We start from the raw sequence: 16,523 nt of genomic DNA, 5'->3' as shown, positions 1-16,523 counted from the left end.
AGTTTGTCCTGCCCTTATACCCTTACATGACTTCCCACTAGACATGATTGAACTATCAGAGGCCTCACCCTTAAATAAAATTGGCTATACTTCTAACAACATTTGTGATGGATTGTACATGCTTGGCCCAGGGAGTGGTACTATTAGGATGTGTAGCCTTGTTGGAGTAGGTGTGTCAATGTGGGTGTGGGCTTTAAAACCCTCATCATAGCTGCCTGGGATTCAGTATCCTGCTAGCAGCCTTCAGATGAAGATGTAGAATTCTCAGCTGCTCTTGCGCCATGCCTGTCTGGATGCTGCCATGCTCCCACCTTGACGTGATCATGGCCTGAACCTCTGAACTTGTAAGCCAGCTCTAATTAAATATTGTACTTATAAGAGTTGCTTTGGTCATGGTGTCTGTTCTCAGCAGAAAAACCCTAGCTAAGACAGCAGTCAATTGCCATAAGCTCCTTAGCTTGGAGTAGGACTTCATACCTGGTACCTCCCCTCTCCATGCTGGGACGGTTGTCTGGCTTGAGCTTGCACAGATCTTATACATGTTGTCACAAATGCTGTGAGTTGGGATATGGGATTCTTTCTTCCAATCACTAAAATTATTTGTCTGCTCTCAAGCAGCAGGCTGAAAGTTGGCCAGAAAGAAACAAACATGAATGAAACCCCTATCCTTTGCCACATATGTGAACTGTTCCAAGTCACATTTTTCCCCATCAGTCATTCATAATTTGTCAGTTCTTCCATTATTATTTAGAATAAAATAAAAGACCTTACCAGGATAGGTACTAAAACTACACCAATACTCCCAAGATTAGCATTCCCTTACAGAAAGAATCATGTTAATTTTACAAAGCCATCCATTTTTTCCACACTAGCCTAGGTGTCTATCAACAGATAAATGGATAAAAAATATGTGGCATATATATGTACAATGCAATTTTAATTCAGTCACAAAAGAGAGTGAAATTAGGCCAATTTTAGAGCAATGGCAAGAACTTTGTCATCATCAATGTATGTGAAATATGCCAGACTTGGAAAGCTTAGTATATGGGACCTACCTATTTCAAGAGACACGAAAGTAGAAGAAGTATTTGGAAAGAGGAAAGGTATTAATAAGAGGGGGGGAGGAAGGAGGGAGAGAGAGGAGGAGGAGAAGGAGGAGGAGGAGGGATGTTGGGGAAAATGGATCAATGTAGGATACATATGTATATGTCATAATGAAGCTCCTTATTTTGTACAATGAATATGCACTAAATTTAAAAAATTATATATGAGAAGAGATTATATGCTTTCCATGGAAGAAAATGAAACATTTGTGAAGTCATGAACATGTATACACCCCAGAAAAAGAAACTGAATCCAACCAAGTTTCTAGATGCACCTAATAATTGAAAGAAATACAAAGGACTTTCTCAAGAAATAAACCCATCACTAGGAAGGTAATTTCAGGAGAGCCCAGAATCAAGAAAATGAATCAACCGTTGCCATGTGCAGTTCCCCCAAGTTCCATGAATGGTGAAGATACTAATTTTAAGGTGTAAAAGAGAATTGGAAATTTGAATTAATATTTAATGCAATTTGTTTTAGCTGTGGGCAAACTGAACCCTACATTGAATTTTTGAAAATACAAAAGTAATAGAAAAATGTGTTTTCTGTTTCCACCCTTTGCTTCAAGTTTGCTTCAAGTGGCTGGGTCAACAGGCTTGGAGGGCAGAAAATTGAGAATCTTTTGCTCTGAACCCTGGGTCTTACTTTTGCATCTCACCTCCAGGACAGAGACTCTTAGACACTAAAAGGGATTGCCCTGGTAGCATCCTACAGGCAAGGAAGACCTTTGTTCAGGACTTCAGCGAATAGCATCAGATCAACAGATTGTCAAATTCCTTCAAGTTAGCCAAGATTAACTTCAAAGGTACAAGACATAAAGTAGACTATGAGGAGACAGTGCCTTCACAATGACACTCAAGCCTGAGCATCTTCACTTGGCTCCTGAACATAGTAGCTCCATCTTTCTTAATTCCATCTCTATCAAACTACCAGTTTTTGGTTCTCAACTGCTCAACAGAGATTTACTGAGTGAAGGGTCCCATGACAGTATTGAAAGATCCCCGAAGAGAGACCTTTCTAAAGTCACGGGAAATCGCGGACCCCAGACACAGAGAGACCATTTTGGATGTAATAAGCAAAGGCGAGGTTTATTACGGAGATCTATTACAGGGATCTCCGGGTTGACACGTATCCTGCGCAGGAGACAGAGGTGTCGACCCCGAAACTTAAAAGTCAGGGGTTTATATAAGGAAAGCTAGGGGGTTTGGCGCGGTTACACACAATTGGCTAATTTTTGGCGCTGCTATAAGTGATTGGCTCATTCAAACAGACAACACAGCAGAAGAGTACGTGCTGACTGGGGCATTCAGGATTTTAGAAGCTAGGGGCTTATCAGGGTTTGAAAGACATCTGGTTAAGGTGTGACTCTGAGTAAGCTGGAGGAGATGCCTTTCTTTATCTTTATGGCCTGTCAGTCTTGGCTGTAGGGCAGGCCCCGCCCTGCCTGGACAGTGTTTAGAAACTTACTCTTTTAATTTTATATTTTTAAACCTTAAATCTGTATAATTTTCCTTTTAGTATCAGGCCGAAGAAACACCACAATTTATAATTGAAGAATGTGGTTATTTTAAGGATGGATATAACCAGAGATTTTTAAGGCAAAAGTCTGGCTTCTAGCAACCCCAAAAGGCAAGGCTTAGCCAACATGGTATTTATTTTTAGTTTCCTTGTGGGCCTAAATCAGAAGTCTCTGTTTTAGCAAATTCAGTACCTACCAACCTCGTACACCACCCTTCTATTTAAAGTTTAAGTCCACATTTATTCCTTCCTAACTAACGATGAAATTAAAATTGCTTTTGTCTTTGCTATTTCTCCACACCAAGATATTGTGTTTTATAGCCAAGGCCAGTATTCAACTGGTCTCACTGGTCTAAACTGACAATTTCTTGAGTGTTTTGTAGACGGATTAGTTTCATGGCAAGTTGAAAAGGAGAGGGGTTGGTAAATCCTATGTATGGTAAATAAAGTGTGGTAGTGAAAGTTTACTCACTTTCTATATAAGAACTGGCAAAATTAAATAGTCGGCAGCTGTTTTAAACCTCTGGGAATTAACCAAAGACTGGCAGTGCCTGAGGGAGTATTTATGCAAGGAAAGCAGCTAAGTCTCCAAAGAAAAAACAGGGAGATTGATTGTAACCTAGTGTCAGGTCCATCCCTACCACCTTCCTTACCTCAGCAGAAATTTCAAAAACAGAAAGGGCCTTATTCACAAAGAACTGGACCTGCCTGGTGGTTTGCTGAGAGAGCCACCTAGAAAGATGTGTATATGTTAATGGATCAATGCTAAGAACTTAGAGGAGTCACGATTTCTGTCTAAAACTCTTGCTAGCAACTATCAGAGCCGTATAGCTGCCCTAGGCAATGCATGGCCCAGTGGGGCAAATGACAAACTTATCCAAAGCATAGAGAGAAACAGGAATGAGTTGTTGGGGTTTTACAAAGCTCTGATGGCTCTTCAGGAGTTTAGAAGACCCTGGGAATCTGCCACATAGCCTGTGAGTGTGCCCAGGACATAGAGATGGCCCTACGCAGCTACAGTGACAAACTCCAGAGAAGTGTAATCACAAGTATTTGTCACCCTGCCCTCACCCTTTGATATAGCATAATATCCTCTGAAGTCCCCCACGTTGTCACAAATGGCAGAAAGTCTTTGAAGGAAAGGAGAAAAGGGTAAGGGTGGGAAAGGTGGAGATGTCCATCAAAGGATACAAAGTTTGAGTTAGCCTTCAGGAATAAGTTTAGTAATCTAGCACCAGAATAATGGCCATAAGTGATAATTTCACAACTACTGAGAATGATGCTTTCAACAAATACCCACGCATGCAAGTATTTATTAATTTCATCAAATACCACCATGATATAAACATGTCAAAATATTCCATACATACACAAACTTTTTATACATCAATTTCAAAAGCACCATAAATTGCTTTAAGTTTATGTTGAAAGCAAGTAGGTAAGATATGATCAGATAACCACAAATTCTAGGAAGGTCTTTAAACCTAAGAATACCCTAGGCTTTAACCTAAAGACTGCAACTTTGAAAGAAGGTAAGATCAAATTGTCAACCACTTCATTAAGCTTTTATGTCCACATCCCAACACATATAGACAACCCATCTACGAACGCCTCCCCTTCTTGCATTCAGGCTGTTTGGGAATCTCTGAGCATTCTCTGGATAATAAGATAAACTGAGAACAAATTTCAGTGGCTGTCTGAGGTGAGATTGCAGGCAGCAGCCTTGGGAATTGTTTCTTTGGAACCCTCCATTTGTGTAAAGCTGGGTTCCCGACTATACCCCAGGAAAGAATTAATACAGGTACAAATAAAGCAAGAATTTTAAAAAGGGAACAGTGAGATGGCTTAGTGAGTAAAGATGCTTGCTGCCAAGCCTGACAGTCTGAGTTCAATTCCCAGGACCTAGGTATGGTAGAAACAAAGAACTGATTGACTCTAACTAGATGTCCTCTGACTTCCTCCACACATGCTCCATAGCAGATATGGAGGGGCACACATAAATAAATAAACAAATAAATAAATGATGTGAACATTTAATTATAAAGGAGAGGGTGTTGGGGATGCAGCTTAGTGATAGAGTTGCTCACACAACTTTTATAAGGCTATGTTGAACCCCCAGAACTTCAGAATAAGAGAAAAGGAGGAGAAAGAGAAAGAGAAAGAGGAAGAGGAAGAGGAAGAGGGAGAGGGAGAGAGAGAGAGAGAGAAAGAGAAAGAGAAAGAGAAAGAGAAAGAGAAAGAGAAAGAGAAAGAGAAAGAGAAAGAGAAAGAGGAAGAAAGAGGCGATGACTGAATTTGTTTTGACAGAACAACCTAATAATGTGATGGGGGCTCAGCTGAGTTTAATTTGATGTAAGGAAAAGAAAATGAGTTAGATTGTTTTTTCTGTAATAGAAAAATTATAAAAAGGAACCAAAATAAATTCCAGATTTGAAGAGGATGATAATTAAAAGGAGAGTTAATCAAGACTGCTGAATAGCAGGTCTAAGTAGGTGGGGTAAAGATCAGGAAACCTGAAGACAGCGTAACTGATGTCCTCTCATCTGAGAAACAAAGAATAAAGCGAAGAAGGAGCAGAGCCTGAGACTTGCTGACCCCACCAGGGATACAGCTTTCCTTGAGGAAAATGCAGATGCCAAGGGATGAGACAGTGGTGACAGCTTCGTGAACCAAAATGGACCAAGAGCCACTCTGTGTGTTGCTTGAGATAGTAATTTTTCCCCGTGTGGGAGTACAGATTTGTTAATACAATCACTTTGAAGACTGAGGCAGGGGGATCATAGGTCAGCACGAGTCACAAAATAAGAAAAAATAAATAAATGAATAAACAAATAATAGGAAAAAATACATCAAACACCCAACCAGTCGGGGTTGGAAAAGACACACCAAACATCTTTTGTGAATTACATCTCAATAAAAGTCAATAAATGATTGAAAAGGATCCAGTGATTCAGTCTCTTAAGATCAGCAGAGACTGGGGTGAATAACAGAGGAATTATACCCCCAACACACACACACACACACACACACACACACATACACACACACACACACACACACACATACACACACATACACACTCACATCTCTGCTGTGGTAGACTTACACTGTAGATTCCTAATGTGTCCCTTGTTGGCTTTGTTTGCCTTTGTGGCAATAAAAGTGATAGGAAACTAACCTCATACCAAAACCAAACAAAAACAAGGAAGTGTGGTTGTTTGGAAAGTATGAACAATGATAGTTTGTGTGTAACAGCATTTGACAATTCTGTGATGGGCTGTTTATTATGCAGCGTCATCCACCCAATACAAAAGGTATCGCATTCCTTAACGAGGAACAAAAGCTCAGGGAAGGAGTTTGGCTGGCTCAGACTCACACCACTAGAAAATGGCTCACGGGGAACCCATTCAGACCTAAAGGTGATACAACTCAAGCTGCCCCCGCCACTGTGGACACTGGCAGTCAACGCTACAAAATGACTTACTTTGACACAGCAGAGCTGAGTCCACTGCTTGTCAAAACACAACCACGTGTGCTGAGAGGTGGTTTTAGAGATGACAGAACCTGAGCCCCACCCAAACCAAAGGCAATGTTGATGTAGTAGCCATGGTTGTGATGTGGGGTACAGCCTGCCTATCAGGAGGCAGCTAATCACCTGATGAAAGGAACCACATTTGAAAATGAGTCTCGCCTGGATATGCAAGTTCGCCTTAACATCACATGGGTCCTCACCTCCAGTCATCGGTCCCTTTCATGGAAAGAAGGGCATGATGCTAAACAGGTCATGAAGAAAACTTGATTGCTGTCTTCTTCATCCCATCCATGAATGGCTGGAAATCCTCTGCCTCGTGCGCAGGTGCCCAACCACATGGTTTCTTGAAAGAGCAATAGGTGACTCACTGGTTAGGTCCACTTTCCCAGAAAAAACTAAACAAAATAAAACAAGCTTCCCAGTTCCTCCCTTCCAGACAGACCTATATGGTTTATCTCTGTCATAGCAGCATTGACACAGAGGATTTGGGAAATCATGGAACCCAGAAGCCACAGACTGCTGCTGACCCCTTCAGACACTGTGACCTTCTTTCAGACTTGGGATGGAAGGTAGCTCTTCCAAGTGGAGAAGATTTACAGCCAGGACACATTGCTGCTTACCTTGGCAAGAAAAGGTGGCCCTTGGTGGTGATGAAGACTCACCTTCGTAACCAGGCCCCAGTACAGTATCACGAAGTGCAACAGTGCCATCAAGTGGACAGAGGAGCAACACCTGAAGAAAGGATTTCCGGGAGCGCAGTTCAGGTGGAAGTGATCAGAATCAGTTCCCCTCCCTGTCTATAGGCATAGCCATCTGCCACGTTTTTAAATTTAGGTGCTCTTTCTAAAACGGTGGGCTTCCTTGGGCATGTCTTCACCCTCATTCTGGAGAAGCTGTGTGCTGCTCTATCCAGGGTTATTCTCGATTGTGCATTTGAAACACTTCCTTCAGAACTCTGGGTGGTACAACATCATCCTGGCCAGGACTGGCCGAGTCAACTCCTTTAGAGGTGAAAAAAAAAAAAAGGCTAAACAACTGGATGCCGAAGTCATTGTCTCTACTAATATTTCCAAGGTGAACATTTGATTTCCTCTGTTTTTTTTTAATCACTAACCCAAGAGTACTTCCATTAGTGTAATCAGTGCATTTGTTTTTATAGCACTTAATTTTTATTTTTCTACAAAGATACAGGGTTTCCCTGGGTTCTGCATACTGACTCCACCTTTTAAACAAAAAATTCTGCCCTGTGTATGAAGCTGTTTTTTTGTCACACAAGTCTCTCAATCAGCCTTGCCTGTCTAAGTTTAGAGCACTTGTCCCGAACTGTAGAGGGTCCCTGGTGACAGAAAAAGAATGATCATTTCCCTCATGAGTTGAGCTATTCCAGGACTCACATCTCCATTGCGGTCATTTGCTTGTGTTTTATGTTGTCGATCTTACCAGTGTGGGCTATGACTGGACCTTGTCAACAACGGGCATTCACTGAAATAAAATCAAAGCCTGCAGACAAAATTGTTCACACTGATATTTCGCAGGGACATTACCTTCTCTCTCAAACGAAAATAAAGCTACAGTTGGTGTTGAATTGTGGGCTCATTCACACATAAATGGCTTTGTCGTGGAGGTGACATTAGCTAAGGAACTCTGCAGCACATCTGTGAATTGTCATGCTACTGTCTCAAAGGACAGACAGGCTGTCTATACGACCTGTTCAGGAGCTCGCAGACTTTGACATATATCCTCAGAGTCTGCATTGGATAATTAGACGGAAGGAATGAGCCGCCGCTGATGCAGATAGAGATGACGGGTTTCCCTGCAACACAATGCATGGTAAACCTAGGTGAAAACTCCCTTGCAAAATGGCTAGTGACAGAGAGGAAGTTCGTTTAGACTTTTTACCCTGCAGAGAATTCAGGGTCCATTTGAGGAAAGCCAGGTAAGCACTGAAAGTGACATTGATAGCCTCAGGCCTGAAGAAGCACCATTTTATCTGTTGACAGTCACTCTGGACTCCATGTAAACACTAGTAAGTTGCTTTTTAGCTGCTAAGACAACTGACTCAACCATCTCTGAATAAATATGAATTATGAATAAATCTCACCTCATGTTACAGCTCAATTATGCCCTGTATTTACACCATCACTCATTCCACAACCCAAAAAAAAAATTTGTTAAGCACTTACTTGGTGCTTTTTTTCCACTGCACCCAAGAGGGGAGGGTGATAATGAGATGACATCTGCCTGCCCATGTGGTCAAAAACTGTTAGAGCCCTTGGAAGGATATGGCTTTAAAAATAAATTCATATCATAGCAGTGAAAAGCTACATCAATTACTTCCTATATTAGGCATTTGACAGTAATTTCAACTCTTTATTACTTTTTCCTAATTATATTTTTGCATGGGTGTCTGCGTGTGGGTTTATGCCAGAAGGGGGCATCTAATTCCCTGGAGCTGAATTATGAATTATGGGTGGTTTCCATCTGTCCAAAATGGGTGCTAGGAATAGAACTTGGATCCTCTGCAAGAATAGAAAATATCATTAGCCACTAAGCCATCTCTCCAGCCTCCCCCTCTCTCTTGTGACAATATCACATTATGTATTCCGGGCTGACCTGGGTCTTCTTTATACCCTTTCATCCAGTCTGGACATCCAGCCCGGTTTTCTGGTGAGTCTTCCCTGCTCTAGAGTTAGACCCCTCTGGAATGCCCTCGTAGACATGGCCACGGATGTGTTTCTGAAAAATTCTAAGATCTGGTCAAGGTGACAATGAAAATCAACTTTCAATCACTGAGCATGCTCAGTTTAAAGACATAGTTTAAGAGGAAAAGATGGACGTCACATCCTTAAGCCTGTTTAGTTCAGAGACAGGAAGCACAAGTCGGAAAGTTTCGCTTCTGTTCATGCTGAAACCTGAAACCTTGTCTGAAAGACAGGGGGCAAGAATGCTAGTGGCCCTGTGAGGCTTCATTTCTTTCCAAAAAGGGCTTTAGCCAAAACCAAATGAAAAGATGCTTTGATTGATACTAATTTAATATGGGACTTTGTCCCTAAGGGTTCCTGCCTTGCCTAGATGTTCACAAGATCAAGTACTGGACTCTTCTCTGTTCCTGCCCTGAATGTAGCTACAAGAGCTCTAGACAAGTTTGCCTCTGTGGGGATCTCAGAAGCAGCCTGGGGTCCAGAGTAGCAGTTTTTTCTAACATTAATACATAATGATGAGTAGAGGCAAGGCCTATGTAAGGCATAAAAGGCCATGGAAGCTCATAGCTGGTGCACATGTTCGTTCAGATGATAATATTGAGAAAAAACATGCCCACAAACACCCACTATATACCAAATGATAAATGGGCCCCTGTGAACCCAGAACTGATTAAGTAGCCACTATGAGCTGGAAGCTCTATTAATATACTACCCAGGCTTATCTGATCTTTAAAAATATCACTCTACAGGATATTCACTTGTCTTTCCCAAATTCAAATCCATCAAACAACTTAGCCAGCATAGTAGGCTCATCTCTACCAGATTCTGTTTCTTAGCAATGGCATTGACCCGCCTTTTTAGAAGTCTCAAGGCTGTGAATATACCCACCTACTTGACGCACACCTGATTCTACAAGCACTTTTTACCTGAAAATGTTTTGAGTCCCTAAAATCAAGCAAACGAGAATATGAGGATTGCCACAGGCATCCTCAGTGGCCTTCGGATAACTGACATTATTAGGATGTTCTTTGGACATGTTAGCTTAGGGTATTTTCTAAAGGACTTCATTGTATCCTCTTTTCCCTTGATCTCCAGAAGGCCAGTGCCTGACGACTACCTGAAGGAAAAAAATAGAAGAATATGAGAGAGTCACAATAGGTCCTGGTGATGACACGGCCATCACCATGAGTCTTCCCACAATGGGTCCTGGTGATGACACAGCCATCACCATTAGTCTTTCCACTCTGAAGTATTCCTACCTAGCACCAACTGGCCCTGTTTACCTGAGTGCTCTCTCTTCATAAACCTGAGGAAAGCAGGGCAGTAACTTCTAGAAACAGCTATTATCCGAGAACTACAGAGAGCAGGTGAGGAAGTCCCTCAGTGACCTCACTCCTCCTGGACAACTCAGACTCGATCCAGTGCTAGGTCCCAGGGTGCCCATATTCCCTGCGAAATCTCTAGACATTTTTTCCATTAGCATCTGTCAATTGTACAAAAGGGTTTCTATCTCTACATATAAATGAATCTTTAACCATATTTATTTCCTTTATTAATCTTTCTTATCCTGTTCCTTTCTCTTCCACTCCCTTTTTGCACGCTCACTATTTCTCGTTCGTTGGGGTTCTTTTCCTTCCTGTCCTAGGTTCTACGTATACAAGAAAATCAAACATGTTTGTCTTTCGGAATCTTGTCTTAATACTTCACAGGATGCAGTGGTTTGAATGAGAACTGCCCTTGTAGGCTCATATGTTTGAATGATTGATCTCCAGTTAACATAACTCTTTGGTTTGAATGAGAACTGCCCTTGTAGGTCCACATGTTGGCATGATTGATCCCCAGTTAGCATAACTGTTAGGGAAGGATTAGGAGGTGCGGCCTTGTTAAAGGAGGTGTGTTGCTGTGGGCAGATGGATGAATCTCTCTCTCTCCCTCTCTCTCTCTTCCCGCTCCCTGTCTCTCTGTCTCTCTCTCTGTCTGTCTCTCTCTCTCTCTCTTTCTCTCTCTTCTCCCTCCCTGTCTCTCTGTCTCTCTGTCTCTCTGTCTCTGTCTCTCTCTCCCTCCCTGTCTCTCTCTCTCTCTTCCCCCTCCCTGTCTCTCTGTCTCTGTCTCTCTCTGTCTCTCTCTCTGTCTCTCTCTCTGTCTCTCTCTCTGTCTCTCTCTCTGTCTCTCTCTCTGTCTCTCTCTCTGTCTCTCTCTCTGTCTCTCTCTCTGTCTCTCTCTCTCTCTCTCTCTCTCTCTCTCTCTTCACTCCACCACCCTCTCTGCCTCTTGCTTGTGAGATGTGAGCTTTCAGCTACCGTTCCAACACCATGTCTGCCTGCCTGCTACCATGCTCCCCACCATGGCAGCCATGGACTCTAACTTCTGGATATGAGCCTTAAATGTTTTCTTTTAAAAGTTGCCTTGGTCATGGGGTTTTGTCACAGAAATAGAAAAGTAGCTAAGACACAGGACGATCAACTCATTCCCCTGCAGATGTCCTGATTTCATTCTTATTTATAGCTATGCAAAGCATTGTGGTACGGTACATATACAGTGCACGTTAGGTAATCAACCCTCCGTGATGGACAGCTAAGTTGGATGCCTAACTTTGCTGCTGTGAATAGCACTGTGGTAAGTGTGGGCCATGTAGATATGGTACACATCTCTACTGATGCTGAACTGGACTTTTTTAGCTATATATCACACACCTGTGTGTGTGTATGTGTGTGTGTGTGTGTGTGTGTGTGTGTGTGTATACATGTGTGCCAGGTAGATGTATGCCATATGGATATGAGGAGGTCAGAGGACATTTTGTTGACATTTGTTCTTTCCCTCTACCCTGTGAATCCTAGGAAATAAATATCAGCCTTGATGGCTTGTGCCTTTACACACTAGCTCATTTCTCTGGCTCTGTGTGTGGTAATTCTCTGCTGAGTGGTCCTATGTAGCCCTGCCTGGTTCTAACTTAACTATGTTGAAACCAAGGCTAGCCTTGAACTCTCAGAGATCTTCTTGCTTTGACCGTTTAAGTGCTGCGATTCTGGGCTTAGAACACTATGTCCAATTTCAGTTTCATTTTTCCGGAACCACCGTATGTATTTCCATAGTGATCAGATTAATTTACAGTCTCTGCATTCACGGCTCTATTTCTTGCTCTTTTTCTAGACAATTGAGCCAAGATGCTCCAAGATACAAGAAACGGAGGCGACATCTGTTTTTGCTGCCTTTCGCTGTATTTATCCTTAATCCTGGGACATAGCCAAGCTGTGCCTAATACTGAGCCTGATCTCTCAACAAACCATTTCATACAGAACTCTGAATCTCTCTTTTGTGTTAGGCATCAATCAGCGATTGCTAACGGGAGGGAGTAAATCCAGTATTCTAGTTCTATCCTAAGACGGTGCTAGACTACTGGATCCGCAGTACTCATTGCCTCAAATACACAACTTCACAGTTATAATCATAAATACTAAATTCATTATCTGTAGCTACAAATATACAAATATATGCATAACTTAAACAGTAATCTCAATCTTCATTAAAAACCCTTCAAGATTATTAACCATAATTTATACATTAAATTTTAAACCTTCAGAATTTAATTTCTTTTTAATGTACAATTCTTTAATGGAAAGAGCACTTCGTCACCAAAAGTGTTAATTTTAAAACAACCGTCAAGGAATCAGTGAAAGGACTGGAAGAGCTTGAAGGGCTCGAGACCCCATATGAACAACAATGCCAACCAACCAGAGCTTCCAGGACCAAGCCACTACCCAAAGACTATAAATGGACTGACCCTGGGCTCCAACCTCATAGGTAGCAATGAATAGCCTAGTAAGAGCACCAGTGGAAGGGGAAGCCCTTGGTCCTGCCAAGACTGAACCCCCAGTGAATGTGATTGTTGGGGGGAGGGTGGTAGTGGGGGGAGGATGGGAAGGGAACACCCATATAGAAGGGGAGGGGGAGAGGTTAGGGGGATGTTGGCCCGGAAACCGGGAAAGGGAATAACAATCGAAATGTAAATAAAAAATACTCAAGTTAATAAAGAAAAAAAAATAAAACAACCATCAAGCCTTGGTGAAGTGGAAACTTCTAGATCCTTTGGAAAGTCAGTTGCTAAAGCTGACATGTGAAGGAACACTTAGCTGAAGCAGACATAAGTGAAAGGCTGTTTTGCTAAAGCAAGCGTGTGAAAGGTCACATGAAGGGTTCTTTGCTAACGGTGTGCATGTATTGGTTCCCTTACATTGCACATTTTAGGCTCCATTTGTTATGTCTCCATAGAGAGAGGCACCAAAAACCTTCTTGTGAGATTCCTGCAGCTTCTTGCTGCTTCTGCGAACTTGGGCCTATTGGAAGAGTAAGGCCAGCTGATATAGACTTGTGTGGAGTTTCGCTAAGACAGACTCATGTATTGAGGCAAGAGGCGTGGTGAGGCAAGACACATGGAGGACACATGATGTTTGAAAAGAGCATAAATAGGACTCAATGGACAGTGACAAGGGCTTGCTTGCTTCTTGGTCTACTGTCTTCACTGATCTCTGCTTTGCTAAGAGAGGGAAAGAATTTCTCCTGGCATCCCTGCTGGTCCTAATCGCTCCTGCTGACTCATGCTGATTCAACTGAGGCAAGGCTATTTCTGCTGACACTATTGAACTGGACTGCTGGTATGTCCGTGAAGTGTTTGAGAATGGATTGAGCCGCCACTGCTGACCTGTGAACTGAACTGCTGATTTCCAGACAACACAGACAGGAGTTGCTCCAAAGAACCTTTCTAAACCTTTCCCTATATCCTAATAACCTTTCTTTTGTACTACCTCTGGTGGGTAGTGGACTAGAAGGAAGGTTTGAGCATTTAACAACCATTATTAAAATTAGAGTAGAGAAAATTTTAAGCCTACACCTAGGGTTAAACCAATCACTTGAGGTTGACTTCCAGAAATGTCATCAGCCCAAGACTCAGAATCATCAATTTCTAAAAACTGAAAGCAAAATTGTCACAGAAGTTAAAGGTGAAGCTGGAGGTGATTTCCAGGCCTCCAAGGTTTGATTGGATGGTAACTCTCTGGATAGCAGAATCCTATAAAGTGTAAAACTTCAAGATGGCAGCCACAGCATCTACTCTTTTTCTCAATGCCAAGTGTTGTCTTCTTTCCTTTATTACCACCACAATATTTGCACCAAAGGACATAGCAATGATAGCTGGTTTCTCTTGAAAGCTTACTAGTCAATACGAAATATCTTCACCCTTTTGATTTTACATTACTGTTGCAGGCAAGTAGATAGATGCATATAGTTAGTATAACAAGAGTTATATTTTATTATGCTAAGGATCATTACACAAGGTTCATGCCCTAAATTCCTAACTATAGTTTTAAACCTGTCTCCCTAGAGCTGCTCACCTACATGACTTATCTTAGCTAAAGATCAGGTCCATTCTCTAACATTAGTCTTTGGTTCAAGGGTCAGGATCCTGGGGTAGACTCTTCAGCCACAAGGCAGATCAAAGTGTTGTGTCTCCAGATGTGCAGAGACCGAGCATTGCTCTTGGTGTCTGCTTGTATAGCATCCAGTGAGGGTCATGGGGGTCTAGGACGGTGTCTGGTTATCCTGAGTGAGTAACATCACTGAGTTCTGGTTATTAGATGCAGCCTTGGGTGTAGTGGGGGATCCTGACTAAGCTGTTTTCCATGTCTAAAAGACTCTGGTTGTTTTACTATGCTCATAACAATTACTCTGCCGAGAAAAATGTTTTAAAACTCAAGCTGCTTCCATGATTGGATGGGCTACAAACAAGGTGGTTTGGTTTGTCTGTTTGGGGTTTGTTTTTCCTGCCACAGGAGCAAGTCTAGGTCCTAGAGAGGTGGATGGGACCAGGGTATAATTGTTTTGTCTTGTCTTAATTTAAGGTGTTCCCAGGTTAACGGGCAGCCGCTCTTAACAGCTGTAGCAGAGACTCCGGAAGTGCAAGGCAGGACGCTCAACAGCTGCGCGTTCCACCCAGAACCCCCAGCCCGTGTTAAACAGGGTGGAGGATTTTTTCTGGCTCCAAGGAATAAATCCCTGAACTGCAACTCTAGCTCTCGGTATTTTGGAGACAGGACCTTGCTGTGCATCCTAGGCTGACCTTGAACTTTACATATACTTCCTCCATCCTCCAAGTGCTGCGTTTACAGGTGTCTGCCTCTGTACATGGCTAATATCACTTTGCGTTAATGAAGGGATTTGTTTCCCTTGACATTTAATTGCAAAGTACAACATTAAATATTATGAAGTATCAGTAGTAATAAGTGTTATTAGAAATCCAAACGATCTGCCACAAGTATGAAGCAACTGCTGTCTGGAGCTCTCCGCCATTAACCTTTCTCTTCTACCTGTCCCATGTGTCTTTATAGCTCTTCCCTTCCCTGATCATACATCTCTCTTTGCAAAGTGTATACTCCATGGCATGAGTGTAACTCTGACAATCTAGACTTTCCTTGTGCATAAATTTCATCCCAAATAACATCAGAATCCTCCCACGGCGCGTTGCCTTGATAGCCAGCCTGTCCCATCCCCCACAGCACATTACTCACTGCTGGCCTGCTGTGATCATCCTGACCAAATCCATTTTGCTAGTACACCAACCCAAGGTGAAAGAGTGCATGTGGTGGGAGGGGCTTACAAAGCCCCTTCTGAGTAGCAACTTTTTTTTTTCTAATCAGTAACTTTTTTTTCTATTTTTTATTTCGGTGATTATAGTATAATTACAACATTTCTCCCTTTCCTTTCCTTTCTTCAAACTCTTCCATATAGCCACCCACCCCATTGCCCCCTTACAGTTGCCCCTCACAGTCCCTTCCCCACCCCCCTATCCCCCCCATCCCTTCTTCCCCTTCTCTCTAAAAGGGTGGAAGCTTCCTCTGGGTACACACACACACACACACACACACACACACACACACACACACACATCAAGTCCCTGCAAGGCTAGGTGCATGCTCTGGCACTGAGGCCAGACAAGGCAGCCAGCTAGGGGAATGTATTCCACACATAGGCAACAGGCTTAGGTACACCCCCCCACTCTAGTTGTTGGGGGAACCACGTGAAAATGGAGCTATACACTGAGCACTAGCTTTAAACAAAAACAAAATTTATGTGTATTTATTTGCCTGCATATATGGACCTGCATGTGTGTCTAGCTCCTATAGTGATCAGAAAGAAGAGGAGGCTCAGATCCCCCTGAAATAGGTGTTACACGTGGCTTTGAGTCACCATCCTGAGGGTTCTGCAAACTGAAGTAAGTATAACCAGTGCTCTTAGCCGTCTCTCCAGCTCCATGAAGATCGGCTTTAAGACAATACTTCTTGCGATTGTGTGGGAAAACACCAGTAATTCAAGCGTTTAGGAGGCAGGGGCCATAGCATGTGGGTTGTATGGTGGGAGTTTACCCCAAAATTGACAAAAAGGGCCTGAGGGAAATAGCTGAGCCAGTAAAACGCTTGAGGATCTGGTTGCACTTTTGCACACACATTTTTTAAAAAAGCTAGGCACAATGGTGCAGGCCAATGCTGGGTGGAGACAGGAGGATCCCTGGATCCTGCTGGCTAGCCACTCTAACCAAATCTATAAGCTCCAGCTTCAGTAGACACCCTGCCTCTAAAGATAAGGTGGACAGGACTAAAGGAGGTACTCAGTGTCAA

This window comes from Rattus norvegicus, chromosome 1 (genome assembly GCF_021556685.1).
Source record: "Rattus norvegicus strain SHRSP/BbbUtx chromosome 1, alternate assembly SHRSP_T2T, whole genome shotgun sequence".
In the NCBI taxonomy this organism is placed as follows: Eukaryota; Metazoa; Chordata; class Mammalia; order Rodentia; family Muridae; genus Rattus; species Rattus norvegicus.
This window is presented reverse-complemented; position numbering follows the sequence as displayed.